Source organism: Ornithodoros turicata, chromosome 1 (genome assembly GCF_037126465.1).
Source record: "Ornithodoros turicata isolate Travis chromosome 1, ASM3712646v1, whole genome shotgun sequence".
NCBI classification, from domain to species: domain Eukaryota; kingdom Metazoa; phylum Arthropoda; class Arachnida; order Ixodida; family Argasidae; genus Ornithodoros; species Ornithodoros turicata.
The window spans coordinates 128,655,359-128,659,850 of NC_088201.1; the positions used below are offsets into that span (position 1 = coordinate 128,655,359).

The window sequence follows — 4,492 nt, forward strand, 5'->3', positions numbered from 1 at the left end:
CTGTTCTTTATCATCACAATCACAAGCAGAGATCAGAGTGACCATGAGATACAGAGTGAAAAATAAAGGACTATAATTAACGCCACAAATTGCGATTTCAATATTCCCCATGGAACATGCAATGTGGGCATTTGCTAAGTCACAAAGTTGCTAAAGTAATGTTCAACTAAGCTGCCTAATAATGAACTTATCTAAAACATGTAACGTAGCTAAAACTTGTGTTCAGTTCGTGCAGTTCAAAATAAAACGAACATTTTAGGAAAAATGTGGTGTGACAAAATTCGTCACTTCTAGATTGGTGATACCAAGTGAGACACAAGTAGCTGTACCTTAAATGTTCCAGCTCGAAAAAAAGCACCCCTTCTCACTCCAGGCAACAAAACCAATATATACAAACAATATACACGCACGCACGCACGCACGCACGCACGCACGCACGCACGCACACACGCACGCACGCACGCACACACACACACACACACACACACACACACACACACACACACACACACACACACTTTCTTTCCCACTTTTATCTTCGAACATTTTGAACACTCTTGCGGTGTATTAATGCAAGCTGCCACCCAAGTAGCAGCACAACATCACTCACATACACTGAAAACGTCGACTCTGCGGACTCACGCTCTCAAACACAAGGCACAAGGTGCATAAATGTTCGAAGAACTTGCGCGTTACTTCACGTGTAATCTGAAGGCACGTTCGCAGCCAGCATTATAAATCCATCTGTTTCTTTTTACTCCTCCGATCTCAATCCCACCGTTCGAAACACCACAAAACGTACAGCGCAAACAGCGACTGTCTGCAGCATCCTGCGCCGCCGGCCTCCGTACGGCCAACGCATCGGGTTTTCCGGGTTTTCTGCCGCCGCCGCCGCCGCTCTTCTGTATCGGTCAGAGTTTCGAAATACGCTGCCGTGAGGCATGAACACAGCCTGCAACGCACCAATGAGCGCCTGTTCAAAATCACTTCTCGTCAAGTCCAAGGATAACGCAAGGTCTTGATCTTGCATTTCCTGCAGAAACCGTCGAAAGGCATGTTCAAAGGTGTCCCAGCTCCTTCCCGGCATCAAGAAGAAAGCGACGATTAAGTGCTTGCTATCCTTGTCAACATTAATAGTCAATATTTGGTCGAAAATATGTGGGCAAGTGAAGAATGTCCCATCCACGAAAACCTTGAAAATTCTCATTTCACATTCTAAATTCCAATTCTGAATTATAGTGTGAAATTTATCATTATAATTCTGATTTTATGTTCAAAATTCCAAATTGCAAAGCCAAATTCTTAATTGAAAATCCTGATGAAATGCAATGCAATTCTCATTTTTTGTTAAAATTCAATTTCTAAATTGAAGTGTAAAATCTGTGATTGAAAATTCTCATTTTGTGTTTGTATAATGTGCATCTGAGAAGGTCCTTCATGTACCAGTTAGGGTTGCATTATTTGTTGTTGCACCACTTTCTATTCCTATTTCCTGAGCAAGTAGGGCCCTGTGCATGCAGGTATCTCCAAAATAGGCTGCAGGTGCCCCCAGACACCCTGAGTGCAGTTGCCTTCAGTAGATCCCACGCTGTCTGCACAAAAGCGAGTGGCACAAATGTGCACATATTTTCATTGTGGGTGTAAGCAGCTGCCAGTCCACAGGCCTGCACATTTCTGAAAATGACACCCGTTGCGCAGGCAAAAACACTGCCAGCAGTGCACCAGTGAGTGAAGCTATGTTTCACTAGCAATTTCTCCCTGAGGCTTCAAAATGGAAATTGATGCACCTCCAGCTTTTTCCAGGCATCAGGAAGGCACTTCTCTCTTTCACACTGATGATCAATATTTGACCTAAATTTGTGGACAAGCAAAAAGAATGTTTGTGACTCTCTGCAAGCAGGAGGAAGAGCTCTTCTGTACAATGTGTGTTGCCCATTGTTTGCCTCATTGAAGAGCAGAAACCTACTCCTATTCAGTTTCTCCGACCACTGAGCCTGCAGCACCATGCGGCCAGGAGAAGCCGATTCTGTCTTTTTCCAGTATAGGTTACTGCCTGAAAAGTGTCCGATTCCGCAGTGTCAAATTCCAAATTTAAAATTTCTCATTTTGCATTCTAATTTTCATTTAAAGAATGGAGTGCAAAATTTGTAATTAGAGATCTGATTTTACGTTGGAAATTCAATATTGCAGTCAAATTCTGAATTGAAAATTCTCAATTTGCTTTTTCAATTCCAATTTTACATTGAAGTGCGAAATTTCGGATCATAATTCTGATGTTATGTTCAAAATTCTAAATTGCAGAGCCAAATTCAGAATTGAAGATTCTCATTTTATTTTAAGTGAAGTGTAAAATTTATCATTAGAACTAATTTTATGTTCAAAATTCCAAATTGCAGCCAAATTCTGAATTGAAAATCCTCATAATACATTCCCATGAAACTCTACAATCAAATAGAATTAAATTCTGATTTTCTTTTTGTTCTAAATTCCAATTTGAGATGTCTGTCAATTTGCATTTTTACATTCTGCAGTTCATAGACTTATTGTTGTTTACGTTGTTTTTCCTGTGGGTGTGTCAGGGCAATTTACATAGCTATAGCTCCAAAAATGATGATAAATTTACTAAGAGTAATATAGCTTACAGGTGCACTGTTTACATAAATGTGTGTTGCTGTTGTAAGGAACTAGGACGCGCAGTACCTCTGGACTTTTCTGAGGAATATGTCCATAGTTATCTCCCCCACCTGAATGCCTGTTGCCGTTGAATGGCACCATTTGCTGCTTGGAGGTGCCCCACACGTGCCGATTCGATCTGGCGCAGCGCTTCCAGGCACGTGTAGATATTTGGGTGGGGTCTCCCCACCACCACAACAGCCATGAGGTAATAAGAATGTACGGCCTGTTTATTATTATGCTTTTGTTTACACCATGTTGCATGCAGTATAGTAGTGTGTGTGTGTACTTACTGTATTTCTAATCGTCAAGCTTCGTTTCTGTTGGCATCTGCAATTGTTGTTGTACTGGCATTTTGCATCACATAAGATGTGTGACTCATGAATTTACTATGTCGCTTTTTGTGATGCTGTGGAAATGCTACATACATGTGCTCTGTCCAGGGATACGAGCTCCTGCTCATAAATGTCAGGGACAGGCAGGTGAGGCTCCTCCCGTGCCCAGTCTTTCAGCCTCGCCCGCAGCCTGTCTTCTGTTGCACAGGCAACCACAGGAGCACGAATGTGATCTCCTGGAAGAGAAAAATTCATGGTATGGAAAGTATTGTCCTAGTTCAGGTAGCTGTTCAACCGACTTTCAGCTCAAGATGTACCATATTATCTGGTGCATAACCTGCATGTCATACACATTGAAAGAAAGAGTTGGAAAGAGGAAATGTGCATCTTTTACTAGTGTCTGCTATACAGGGTGTTCTTTTTTTTTATTCGTTGGATCTTTTAATAAAAAGCTATGACATCAGCAGAGATGCTGTTTTTGTGATTCATTTTCACATCAAGGCAGATATCCTCTAGAAGACAGTATGTAACTACTAAACGGCTAATTACCTAAAATTTCTTCCTTAACTCTTCAATTACGGGACTTTGGATAAAAGCGAGCCTTCAGATTGAGAGACAATCCTCGATGAAAGTCATTCCACCTTCTACAAACCATGAAGTGAGTCCATACATTGAAATATCCATTGTCAAATATTGCTATGCGAATGAGGCAAAAGCACACAAACCAGATGCGCTGAGGAAAAAGGGTTCAATCCACGTCAGAGGGTGTGGCCCTATGATGTGCTGCCAAGACTTTGCAGCCTTGATAAGGCTGCGGGGACAAAGCACATGCACTTCTCAGGTTAACAGTTTCGTCTTTGCCTCATCTGCATACCAGTGTTTCGTGATGGATATTTTAACGCACATGCTCATTTCAGGGTTTTTAGAAGGTAGAATGGCTTTCATCGACAATTGTCTGTTACACTGGATGCTTACTTTTATCCTAAGTCCCATCATTAAAGAGTTAATTAGTGAATTTTACATAATTAATCACCTAGAAGCTACATACTAGTATTTTCGAGAGGACGTCTGCCTGGTCTTACAACGCAACTGCAAAAACCGCATCCCTACCGATCTCGTAGCTTTTTTTATCAAAGATATGTGATCAACCAAAGAAAATGACACTCTGCATATCAGTTTCTTTCCAAAAATTCAACCTTTCTGGGAGATGTCAGGTGACTTGTAGCCGGATAGCCATGTATGGAGTTTCATTGCTGCACCCCATTACGACGGGGCAGATGTCCGGCAAAAAAGGGACACTACATATTGGGTTGCAGATGGATAGCTGCTCAAAAAAGAAAAATCAGTTGGCAAACAGCAGTAAAACGTAACAGGTGTCACGATGCCGTTCATCGAATGTGGGAACCTGGGTGTACAGCGATTAATTCGCTCATAGAGGTGAGCGCATGTACCCGCAGATAGTCCCGCAGTTTTTCGATTCATCC

General features: G+C 41.8%; 1 long non-coding RNA gene across 1 annotated transcript; it reads right to left on the reverse strand.

The window, feature by feature from the left end:
* Positions 1–955: 955 nt before the first annotated feature.
* LOC135368841 (uncharacterized) lies at positions 956–3,801 on the reverse strand. Its single transcript, XR_010414880.1, has 3 exons — positions 3,734–3,801; positions 3,102–3,244; positions 956–1,033 (listed from the first exon to the last, which is right to left on the reverse strand). It is a non-coding gene; the product is annotated as an uncharacterized LOC135368841 (long non-coding RNA).
* Between the last annotated feature and the right edge of the window lie 691 nt (positions 3,802–4,492).